The 13,311-nt window shown below is 41.7% G+C and overlaps 1 protein-coding gene across 7 annotated transcripts in view; it reads left to right on the forward strand.

The window, feature by feature from the left end:
* EVI5 (ecotropic viral integration site 5) overlaps positions 1 to 13,311 on the forward strand; it is a 271,308-nt gene that overhangs the window by 155,531 nt on the left and 102,466 nt on the right. The gene's annotated exons all lie outside the window — the stretch shown is intronic.

Raw genomic sequence — 13,311 nt, forward strand, 5'->3', positions numbered from 1 at the left:
AATGATCATAATCTCAAACATGGTAACATGAATATGTAATTTCTTCAGAATAAATATATCTTGTTTTACATTGTTCAAAGTTATTTTCTTATATTTTTCTTGCATTATTCTATATAAAATACTTTTCACACATTATTCAGTATAAAATAGGAAGAGGTACACTTGAGATTATGAATAGTAGAAATCTTAAGTTTTACAATGGGAAGTTTTATTTTTGTAATCAGATTTTATTTTAGTATAGATACTAAAGATGAAAATACAGCTTTTAAGCCAGTGTTGAGGATTTATTTCGCAGTGGGTAGAAGTGAATAAATCAAACCCAACAGACATGGTTTTGAGAACTTGTGAAACACAAAGCACTGCCTCAGCCGTTAAAGGACTTACACTTGAGAAATCAGGTATGCACAGACCGTATTTAATATAACTCAGAAATTTGGTAAGTAGAGAGTTGACAGGAATTGTGTGGAGACTAGGAGGGGAAAATTAATTTCAACTAGGTGGTTTGGAGAAAGGTTTCCTAAGGAATTTGTGTTGTGCCTAACACCGTCGCTGACTAATAAGTGTGATTTTGGATGGATTTTGCTGGAAGCAGGATGGTATGAAGCACTGGTTCCTAAATGCCAGCCAGTATTTGGACTGGTGATGATCCATGAAATTTTCACATTGGTAAATGAAAACAAAACAAAACAAAACAAACAGTATGGTGTAGTGGTGGTGGTGTATAGTAATCTAAAGACTATTTTATCAAACACCCATGTATCCACCATTTAGATTAAGAAATTTGTCCATGTTTATATATGTAACTCCAGTTTTGTCATTTTAAGGACTTTTAGAAAAATCTGTCAGTGACTATACCTCAATTTATTGATCCACTCTCCTTTTTGCTCTTGTGAACAGTGCTACTCTGAACATTCTTGCTTAGGTTTCCTTGTGTATATCTTCAAGAGTTTCTTAAGTACAAAGTTTCTTATTTTTGTGTTTGTCTCTGCCATCAACACTGTTGGCAGTCTGGAACCTGTGGACCCCTTCTTAAAATAGTATTTTTTAATGCATAAATCCATATACAAAGGATTGCAAAGCAAGCCACTTTTATTGAGGTACAGTTATCAAAATACTAAAAACATATTTGTGATGGAGATCACATACACAGAGATACAACACATTCCCATTGCTCGATTCAGGTTTTTAATATTTTAGATTTAGTTTTGTTTTTTTTTTTAAGATGGAGTCTTGCTCTGTCTCCCAGGATGGAATGCAGTGGCCAGATCTCGGCTCACTGCAACCTCGGCCTCCCTTGTTCAGGCTATTCTCCTGCCTCAGCCTCCTGAGTAACTAGGATTACAGGCGGCCACCACCATGCCCGGCTAATTTTTGTATTTTTAGTAGAGACGGAGTTTCACCATGTTGGCCAGGCTAGTCTCGAACTCCTGACCTTGTGATCCACCCACCTCGGCCTCCCAAAGTGCTGGGATTACAGGTGTGAGCCACCGCGCCCTGTCTAGATTTAGATTTCTTAAGATAAATTGTAATATATTTTTTCCCATCTTAATTTGTTTGTATGTGTTTATATCTCTGATAAACAGCATATAGATGGGTACTTTTAAAAATACAGTCTGATAAATGATTGTTCAACTCTCAATAGGCTAAAAACCACTGAATATATGTACACTTGAGTCTCCATACAATTTTATAATATGTGAGCTATATCTCAATAAAGCTGTAAAAAGTGGCTGGGTTCAGTAGCTCAAGCATGTAATCTTAACATTTTGGGAGGCCAAGACAGGTGAATCACCTGAGGTCAGGAGTTTGAGACCAGCCTGGCCAACACGGTGAAACCCCATCTCTACTAAAAATACAAAAAAATTAGCCGGGCGTGGTGGTACATGCCTGTAGTCCCAGCTATTCGGGAGGCTGAGGCAGGAGAATCAATTGAACCCAGTAGGTGGAGGTTGCGGCAATGAGCCAGGATCACGCCACTGCACTCCAGCCTGGGTGACAGAGCAAGACTCCACCTCAAAGAAAAACAAAAAAACTAAAAACTAAAAACCATTTAGTCTCATAGTTTCTTTTGCCATCATGTTTGGTCTCAATTTTGTGATTTTATTTGAATTGATATCTGTCACCTTGCTAGCTATTTTGTTTATTCTGTCCTTTGTTTCTTTATTTTTTTTCTACCTTCTCTTTGATTTATTAGATATTTATTGTGATTCCATTTTTATCTTCACATTTGGCTATTTATACATCTTTCAAGAGTTTTTTTAGTGGTTGTTCTAGGTTTACAATAAATAGAGTGTACCTTCAAATAATAAATTATAAATAATAAATGAATAAATATACACTTCATGTGTAATCTAAGGCTCTTACAACAGTGTATTTTCAAATCTCTCTACCTCTTTTGTGAAATTGTCATACATTTTACATATTGTCCAAACATATATACTACTAATTTTGCATTAAAGTTATCTTTCATAGAAATTGAAAAACTTTTAGTGAAGTGTGTTTTTCCTTCAAGATATTCTGTTTCAACACTCTTTCTTGTGCAGATCCATGTTTCTGTCTGGTATCTTATTTTTTCTGCTGTAAGAACTTATTTTATCATTTTCTTTAGTGCTGGTTTTTGTTTGAGAAAATGTTTATTTCTTCAATTTTAAAAGATATATTTGCAGGATATTGAATTCTGCCTTGACAGTTTTTTTCTTATAACACTTTAAATCACTCTACTATCTTCTTGTCAGAAACCATGCCAGCCAGCACTCTGTTGTAATTCTTATTTTTGTTCCTCAACATGTAACATATTTTTTCCTCTGGTTGCCTTCAAACTTTTGTCTTTGATTTGTAGCAGGTTGAATATGATATACCTAGATCTGTTTTTTTTTTTTTTTTTCTCTGAGTTTCTTTGATTTATAGATTTGTGTATGCCATAAATTTTGGAAAATTCTTGGTTTTTTTTTTTTTTTTTTTTTTTTTTGAGATGAAATTTCACTCCTGTTGCCCAGGCTGGAGTGCAATAGCGTGATCTCAGCTCACTGCAACCTCTGCCCCCTGAGTTCAAGCCATTCTCCTGCCTCAGCCTCCCAAGTAACTGGGATTACAGGCATGTGACACCAAGCCTGGCTAATTTTGTATTTTTATTACAGACAGGGTTTCTCCCTGTTGGTCAGACTGGTCTCAAACTCCCAACGTTAGGTGATCCGCCCATCTCGGCCTCCCAAAGTTCTGAGATTACAGGCGTGAGCCACCATGCCCGGCCCTTGGTTGTTATTTCTTCAAGTATTTCTTCGCACACTCTCTTCTTCAGGGGTTTCAATTATACATATGTTAGATTGTTCAAGGTTGTCTGACAACTCTTGGTTGCTCTGTTCTTTTTGTCCCTATTATTTTTCTCTTTCTGTTTTCAGTTTCCATTGACTAAAACATTTTTGCTGACAAGTTATTAAGTTCACTCATGCTTTCCATTGCTTTGTCGAGTTGTTTGATGAGCCACTGAAAGCATTCTTTACATCTGTTACCATTTTTCATTTCTAGCTTTTCTTTAAAAAAAATTTTTTTTCAAAGAGAAAGGGTCTCACTGTGTTGCCCAGGCTGGTCTCGAACTCCTGAGCCCAGTGATCCTCCCACCTCAGCCTCCCCAAAGTGCTAGGATTACAGCCACGAACCACTGTGCCCAGCCCATCTCTAGCTTTTCTTTTTGACTCACAGTTTTCATTTTTCTGCTGATATTACCTGTCTAATCTTACATGATTTTCACCTTTACCTTAGAGCCTTTAGTATAGTAATCACAGTTATTTTAAATTCTCTGTCAGATATTGTATTAGTCAGGGTTCTCTAGAGGGACAGAACTAATAGGATATATATATAGAGAGAGGGGAGTTTATTTAAAGTATTAACTTACACGATCACAAGGTCCCACAATAGGCTGTCTACAAACTGAAGAGAAAGGAGAGCCAGTCGAAGTCCCAAAACTGAAGAGCTTGAAGTCCAGTGTTCAAGGACAGGAAGCATCCAGCCTGGGGGAAATATATAGGCTGGGCCGGTCGCTCCTTTTCACATTTTTCTGCCTGCTTTATATCCGCTGGCAGCTGATTAGATTGTGCCCACCAGATAAGGGTGGATCTACCTTCCCCAGCCCACTGACTCAAATGTTAAGCTCTTTTGGCAACACCCTCACAGACACACCAAGGATCAATACTTTGTATTGATCTTGGATATTAACTCAGTATTAACCATCACAAGTCCGCCCCTTGTCAACTTGAACCTATGCACATCTTCTGAGATCATACATAATCTTCAAATAAAGACAATAATGCGGTAATAATTACACCTAACATAATACAACTATTCTTTGTATAACCGGAAACGCACCAATCCCCGACTCAAAAACTATTACATAAAGTTGACAATACTTAAATGCTGATATGAAGTCAATAAATCTTATGTCACATGATAAAATATATTTTCTTAGTACAAACGTATACATACACAAACATGATTTTAACAAAAGAAGGAGGAAATACTCATGACTATTACAGTCCTTGTTTCTGCAGCTGGTGACGTAGTGGTATCTGGTATTGATGACTGCTTTCTATTACCCATTCTGTATTCCCTTTGCTTTCAATAAGCACCTCAGCAGGTCGGGTTTTTTTTCCTGGTGGAGTGACCCAAACCTTCATTCCTGAGGGGTCTGGGCCATTTGTATTCCTACCTGGATTGGGATGTTGTAGTTTCCCATTGACCTTAATCACAGGGCATGGTAATACTAAGATGCCCTGATGGATCTCCTGTATTCCATGCATACTCTTCCTTACCTCCGTTGTGGAGTAGTAGGCTGATTTCGTCTTGATTGTCTGGGTCAATCATCCCAGCCAACACTGTAACTCCTTTCTTAGCCTGTGGACTTAAAGGTAGCAGGAGCCCAAATGTCCAGGTGGCAATCTTAACTTCCAGTTTAATGGAGTTGTTGTTGTGTCTTCTGGTGGCAGCATTCCTCACTCTGGAACTAAGACCTGTAGGCCAGCAGAATTAATGTTGAGGGAATAGGAAGCAGAAATTTTGCTAGTGGATCACTAGGGGTGATGGTGGTGAGTGGTGCCACTTCCACTTCCACCCCTTGATTCCTGGACCCGTGAATCCAGCCTATGTGAGAAACAGTACCATATATTGGATGCTGATTCAGAGCATACACGGCCTTCTGGAGACCTTTGTCCTAGCCCTGCAAAGTATTGTCACCTAGTTGACATTGTAATTGTGACTTCAAAAGGCCATTCCACCATTCTATCCATCCAGCTGCTTCAGGATGATGGGGAACATGGTAAGATCAGTGAATTCCATGAACGTGAGCCTACTGCAACACTTCTTTGGCCATAAAGTGAGTGCCTTGGTCAGAAGCAATGATGTGTGGAACACCATGATGGTGGTTAAGGCATTCTGTGAGTCAAGAGATGGTAGTCTCGGCAGAAGCATTACGTGCAGGATAGGTAAACCCATATCCGGAGTAAGTGTCTGTTCCAGTGAGGACAAACCTCTGCCCTTTCCATGATGGAAGAGGTCCAGTATAATCAACCTGCCACCAGGTAGCTAGCTGATCACCCAAAGGAATGGTGCCATATGAAGGGCTCAGTATTGGTCTCTGCTGCTGGCAAATTGGGCACTCAGCAGTGGCTGTAGCCAGGTCAGCCTTGGTGAGTGGAAGTCCATGTTGCTGAGACCATGTGTAACCTCCCTCCGTGCCACCATGACCACTTTGTTCATGGGCTTATTGGGCGACGATGGGTGGCTGGGAAAAGAAACTGAGTGGTGTCCTCAGAAGGGGTCATCCTGTCCACTCAATTATTAAACTCCTCCTCTGCTGAGGTCACCCGTTGGTGGGCACTCACATGGGATACAAATGTCTTCACAGTTTTTGGCCACTCAGAGAGGTCCATCCACATACCTCTTCCCCAGATTTCTTTCTCACCAATTTTCCAATCATGCTTCTTCCAAGTCCCTGACCAACCAACCAAACCATCAGCTACATGAATCATTGTATACTCGCACATCTGGCCATTTATCCTTCCATGCAAAGTGCACAGCCAGGTGCACTGCTCAAAGTTCTGCCCACTGGGAAGATTTACCTTCCCTGCTGTCCTTCAGGGATGTCCTAGAAAGGGGCTGTAGTGCTGTGGCTGTCCACTTTCAGGTGGTTCCTGCATATCGTGCAGAAACATCTGTGAACCAGGCCCTGGTCTTCTCTTCCTCTGTCAGCTGATTGTAGGGAACTCCCCATGAGGCCATCAGTGAAGGCTTGGGGAGAGAAGACAGGGTGGCAGGAGTGGAGACCATGGGCAGTTGAGCTACTTCCTCATGGAATTTACTTGTCCTTTCAGGACCTGCTCAAGCCTGATCACGTGTATACCACTTCCATTTGATGATGGAGTGCTGCTGTGCACAGCCCACTTTATGACTGGATGGGTCAGAAAGTACGCAGTTCATGATATGCAGTTCAGGTCGCATGGTGACTTGATGACCCATAGTCAGTTCGTGACTGTGATGAACCAAGGTTCAGTTTCCACCAAAGCCCAATAACAGGCCAACAGCTGTCTCTCAAAAGGAGAGTAGTTATCTGCAGAAGATGGCAGGGTCTCGCTCCAAAATCCTAGAGGTCTCTGCTGTGATTCACCTGTGGGGGCCATGAATCTGTTTTTATAATTCAAATTAGTATTTTGTTCATTCGACCTAGAAGTTTTCTGCTTGTATAAATTAAGTAGGAATCCTGCAGGCTTCCTATCAATTTCACTTCTAGGAACACCATGATTAATTAGCCAATGCCAGAGTTCTAAACAAGTCAGACTATTTTGATTGCCCCTTTGCCGCTGCTGTTCATTACAGTAGCTACGTCCACATTGCCGTTGATGGTTAAGTGCTGTCACTTGGCCTCTGCCACCTTGGGATTCAATTATTCCCTTTGTATTTAAATTTTGTAGTTGAGTAACTGCAGTTCCCACCGTTAGATCTGACATACTGTGAAGAGCAATTACAGGGCTCTTCAAAGATGCAGGTGCTGCCCTCACAAATCTATTTCAAAAGGCATTGGTCAAGAGTATGTCTTCTGGACCCTCCCAGCTGAGATGAGTAGGTCTAAAGTGACTAATCCACTCCACCATCCCAATCTCCTAAGCCTTTGGATCCCATCCTCTACATTAAACCAAGGGAGAGGCCGGGCATGGTGGCTCAAGCCTGTAATTCCAGCACTTTGGGAGGCCAAGACGGGCAGATCACGAGGTCAGGAGATTGAGACCATCCTGGCTAACACGGTGAAATGCCATCTCTACTAAAAAAATACAAAAAAAACTAGCCAGGTGAGGTGGCGGGCACTTGTAGTCCCAGCTGCTCAGGAGGCTGAGGCAGGAGAATGTCATAAACCCGGGAGGCGGAGCTTGCAATGAGCCAAGATCCGGCCATTGCACTCCAGCCTGGGCGACAGAGCGAGACTCCGTCTCAAAAAAAAAAAAAACCAAGGGAGATCAGGAGTTTCCAGCTCACTCACCATGAGCCATCTTCTAATCCATCTTTCAGCCAAACAGATAAACTATTAGAACCTTTTTTAACTCCCCGCGTTACAACATTAAATGCAGAGTCCCTACTTCGTGGGCCCAAATCAATAAATTCAGCCTGATCCAACTCTGTGTTCCTTCCACCATTATCCCATACCCTTAATATCCATTCCCATGATCTGTTTTCCAGATTTCTGTTTATATAAATTAGAGAACTCAAACTTTTTTTTTCAAGTGTAGCACACCTCATGGGTCACACTCTCAACCTCACCTCTAGGGGCCCACTGAGACTTTAACCTAGCTATAGGTCTAGAAGCAAACGGGTGTTGCAGGTGGCTCCTGAGAAGAATCAACATTATCTTGCCTGGCAACTTCCTCAGGGGAGGGCATCACTGTTGCCTCAGGCAGTGCAGGGTTTATTTCCTCAGACAAAGGTAGAAAGGCTGATGGCAGCATGGGTCGGGGAGGGGATGTTACCACTACTAGGGATGGGGAAGCTGTTCCTTCTGATAAAAAAGGTTCATCAGAGTTTACAAACTCAGTGTCCCTAGCTTTATCAGGGTCCTCCCACACATCCCCATTCCAAGTTTTAGGGTCCCATTCTTTTCCAATCAATGCCTTCACTTTAACAGTAGACACCTGACAAGGCTGTGCATGCATCTTTCGTTGCAGGTCAGCCACTTGCATGAATAGCTTGTGACTGTCTACTCTCATTCAAGGCAATCTTAGCAGATTTGAGGCTTAGTATCTGCTCCTGAAGCTGGGAGACAGAATTCCTGAGTTCGTCATTTTCTTTCATCACTTTGTCCAGTGAACTTAGGAGCAACCAACCAACTTCATTACATCCCTTGGTTCTCCACATATAGTCAATGGTACTATGTATAGAGTCACTAAATTGCTTGCCTCTCACACATAGTAAATCAGGAGTGTCAAATGGACTTATTTTGCATAACTCTCTAAACAGTTCATGCCAAGAACTATCAGTGTGCTTCATACTATTAGAAGTAGAGTCCTTAGCATTTTTGGGTCTTATCATATCAAGCAGCCAACTCCAGAAACCCCCAAACCAATGAAATAACTCCATCCTTAATATTCTGTTCCTCTAGAACCACTCCTGGTACCAATATCTGTATTAGTCAGGGTTCTCTGGAGGGGCAGAACTAATAGGATATATACAGGAATAATTATATATATAAAACATATGTAATATGTTATGTTATATAATATGTATGTTATATATAATATAAATATATATAACTCCTATATATACATATATATGTATATAGGAGTTTATTAAGTATTAACTTACATGATCGCAAGGTCCCACAATAGGCCATCTGCAAGATGGGGAGCAAGAAAAGCCAGTCTGAGTCCCAAAACTGAAGAACTTGAAGTCTGATGGTCGAGGGCAGGAAGCATCCAGCATGGGACAAAGATGCAGGCTGGGAGGCTGGGCCAGTCTCTCCTTTTCACATTTTTCTGCGTGCTTTATATTGGCTGACAGCTGATTAGATTGTGCCCACCAGATTAAGGGTGGATCTGCCTTTCCCATCCCACTGACGCAAATGTTAATCTCTTTTGGCAACACCCTCACAGATACACACGGAATCAATACTTTGTATCCTTCGATCCAATCAAGTTGACACTCAGTATTAACCATCACAGATATTTTTATCATCTGTGTCATATGTAATGCTGGTTCTGTTGATGGCTTTGTCTCTTGGGAGTGCTTTGTTTTTCCTTGCCTTTTTCTATGCTTTGTAATTTTTTTTTTTTGAGACGGAGTCTCGCTCTGTCGCCCAGGCTAGAGTGCAGATCCGGCCACTGCCGGATCTCAGCTCACTGCAAGCTCCGCCTCCCGGGTTTAGGCCATTCTCCTGCCTTAGCCTCCCGAGTAGCTGGGACTACAGGTGCCTGCCACCTCGCCCAGCTAGTTTTTTATATTTTTTAGTAGAGATGGAGTTTCACCGTGTTAGCCAGGATGGTCTCGATCTCCTGACCTCGTGATCCGCCCATCTCGGCCTCCCAAAGTGCTGGGATTACAGGCTTGAGCCACCACGCCCGGCCCCACTTTGTAATTTTTTTTTTGTTGAAGGCTGGATAGCTTGTGTAGGACTGCGGACTAAGTCAAATAGTGTTTCTGCCTGGAAATGGGCACATTTTTCCTTCTGCTAGGCCTTTAATATGGGAGATTGCAGTTAATACAGTCCAGAGATGGGCTGACTTTGAGGTTTGTTGTTTCTTTCGTTATCATCAGTGCACCACAGGCTTCAAATTCCCTTAGCAATACCTTATTTTTCCCTTAGCAATACCGTATTTTTAGAGTAGGAGCTGGTTTGCCAGAGGGATTTTGTGTCTTTAGGTCTTCCCTTTGCATAACACTTTAAAAGGGTCTGTCTTCAGCAGTATTCCATTTGTTACTTATTACAGAAGAGTTGGAGGGGCAACAGTGTTTTCTATTGTTCTGATGAAGTCTCAGTCTTAGACAGGCACGGTGGCTAATGCCTATAATCCGCAGGACTTTGGGAGGCCCAGGCAGGAGGATCACTTGAGGCCAGGAGTTTGAGACCAGCCTGGGCAACATAGTGAGACCTTGTCTCATATAAAAATTTTTAAAAATCAGCCAGGTGTGGTAGTATGTGCCTGTAGTCCCAGCTACTTGAGAGGCCGAGGTGGGAGGATTGCTTGAGCCCAGGAGTTTGAGGCTCTGGTGAACTATAACACCACTGCAGTCCAGCCTAAGCCACTCCAGCCTAAGCCACAAAGCAAGATCCTGTTTCTAAATTAAAAAAAATAAATGGCCGGGTGTGGTGGCTCACACCTGTAACCCCAGCACTTTGGGAGGCTGAAGTGGGTGGATCACCTGAGGTCAGGAGTTCGAGGCCAGCATGGTGAAACCCCGTCTCTACTAAAAATACAAAAATTAGCCAGACGTGGTGGTGTACACCTATAATCCCAGCTACTTGGGAGGCTGAGGCGGGAGAATCACTTGAATCTGGGAGGCAGAGGTTGCAGTGAGCTGAGGTCACACCATTGCACTCCAGCCTGGGCAACAAGAGTGAAACTCCATGAAAAAAATAAATAAATAAAGTAAAAAATAAATAAATTCAGTCTTAGGCTTCATTATGTCCTTTGATCTGGTGTATTTGGTCTTTAGTGCTCCTGCCTACCCCTAGATGTAGTCCTAGGCACAAAACGCAGTTCTGCTCTCCCCTAAGATGCGATGGCTTTCACCAGTGCCCCAAAGACAATAGTTGGCCCTGATCCACACAGATTAAAGCATATATTCCCTAGAGGAGACAGGCAAAGTTTAGCGCCTTCCCATAGTGACTGCTGTTCCTGAGTCCTGTATCATGAAGATTTTTTTCACAAGACTCTCACCAGTCTTTTTTGTGTGTACCTGTTTGAGTACCTGAAGAAAAGTGTGCAAGAGTTTATGAACTTAGGCTCTAAGTCTGCTGCCTCCTGAGCCTCCACACTGTCTAGCCAGCTAATACTTAGCTTCCACCAGTTTGATATTTATTCTAACTGTATCATTCTTAGCTTGTGGCTGCATCTGCTCTGCCCCAGGTGAGAAAGTGCTTAAATCCCATTGCATCTCTCCTGGGAGGCTCTGGGGTTGAACTTAGAGTTTGGCTGGCTTTTTTTTTTTTTTTTTTTTTTTGAGATGGAGTCTTGTTCTGTCACCCAGGCTGGAGGGCAGTGGCACAATCTCAGCTCATTGCAACTTCCGCCTCCCAGGTTCAAGCAATTCTTCTGCCTCAGCCTCCTGAGTAGCTGGGACTACAGGCGCCCACCACCACGTCTGACTAGTTTTTTTTTTTTTTTTTTTTTTTTTGTATTTTTAGTAGAGACAGGGTTTCACCGTGTTAGCCAGGATGGTTTTGATCTCCTGACCTTGTAATCTGCCCGCCTCGGCCTCCCAAAGTGCTGGGATTGCAGGTGTGAGCCACCGCACCCGGCCCACTTTCTTAAAGTAAATTTACTTTTTTTCTTGTATGATAGTTTAGCTCAGTGTACTACTATAGGGTGAAGTTTCTTTTTTAAGCATTATGAATTTTTGCTGTTGAAATATCTGCTGGACATTTCATTACCCTTCCTTTATAGGTCTCAGTTTTTCCCTTGATTTGCCTCTTTAGCATTCTAAGTTTTGTTACAGTGTATCTTGGTGGGGATTTATTTGTTTTTATCCTGGTTGGAACTAATCGTGTTTCCTAAAGTATAGATTTATATCTTTTATTTCTTAAATTGTAAAAGATTCTCAATTCTCAACTATTACCATCTCTTAAACTATCGTATCTCACTTTTTTTTTACTATTTATCCTGCAACCCCTATTAGGTATATTTTGGACCTTACTCTCTTTTCTGTGTCTAATGACCTCTTCTGGGACACTAACTATTTCTTCAGTATAGCTAATCTCCAGTCTAACCCATTCATTGAATTCAGTGGCTGTATTTATAGAAATTTTCTTTGGTTATTTTTCTGATTTGCTTAATGTTTTTTTGATAGTGACTTGTTCTTTGCTTATGTTTTGGCATCTTCCTTTTATGTCATTAATATTGTAATTTTAGACATAACCTATGTTATATAAAGTCCTATAATTTTTTATCTTCAGAGTTCTTAAAATATGTTTTTTTCTGCTGTCTCTCACTCATGGTCAATAATTGGGTTTTATGTGTATTATTTATCAACCATAATGTGGAATTATGGTCTTGTGTTCAGGGGTACAGGGAGGGGTTTTATCTGTGGAAATTATTTGCAGCTTATGTCAAAGATGTGTCCCTCTGAAGTGTAGTTATTTGTTTTGATGGTAGCAGGTAAGACAGTAAAAAGAGGCTGTGATACATTTTGAATACAGTGCTAAGAAGTTTACTTAATTTTGTAGACAGACTTATTTGTTGATTCAAAATGAGAAAGAGGCCAGGTGCAGTGACTCCTGCCTGTGATTGCAGGATTTTGGGAGACCAAGATGGGAGGATCACTTTAGTTCAGGAGTTCAAGGCTGGCCTGAGGAACATAGCAAGACCTCATCTCTACTAAAAATCAAAAAAATTATCTGGGCGTGGCAGCACATGCCTGTGGTCCCAGCTATTCAGGAGGCTGAGGTGGGAGGATAGCTTGAGCCTGGGAGATTGAAGCTACAAGTGAGCTATGATTGTGCCTCTGTTCTCTAGCCTGGGCAACACAGCAAGCTCCTGTGAGATGATATCTAAAAAAAGAAAAAAGAGAGAATGAGAAAGACTACAGTATGTGTTACAGGAAGATAAGTAAAAGTAAAGATGAAGAAAGTTGTAAGTGGTTGAAAGTTTTGGAGCTTACATCTGTTAGATGACCTACATTTTTTCATTAAAACTAGAGGCAGGGTCTTTTTCACAGGATGAGGTAAAGTAGGTATAATAATGGCAACAACTGAACATTTATTAAGTATCTAAAATTTCCTGGGTGCAGTGGCTCATGCCTGTAATCTCCCAGCACTTTGGGAGGCTGAGGCAGGTGGATTACTTGAGGTTAGGAGTTCGAGATCCGCCTGGCCAACAGGGTGAAACCCTGTCTCTGCTAAAAATACAAAATTTAGCCGGGCATAGTGGTGGGTGCCTGTAATCCCAGCTACTTGGGAGGCTGAGACAGGAGAATCACTTGAACCCAGGAGGTGGAGGTTGCAGTGAGCCAAGGTCATGCCACTGCACTCTTGCCTGGGCAGCAAAGTGAGACTCTGTCTCAAAAAAATAAAATGAAATGACATGACATAACATGACATGATTGTATGAGACTGCTTTCATA

Source organism: Trachypithecus francoisi, unplaced genomic scaffold (assembly GCF_009764315.1).
Source record: "Trachypithecus francoisi isolate TF-2019V2 unplaced genomic scaffold, Tfra_2.0 Lachesis_group5, whole genome shotgun sequence".
Lineage (NCBI taxonomy): Eukaryota > Metazoa > Chordata > Mammalia > Primates > Cercopithecidae > Trachypithecus > Trachypithecus francoisi.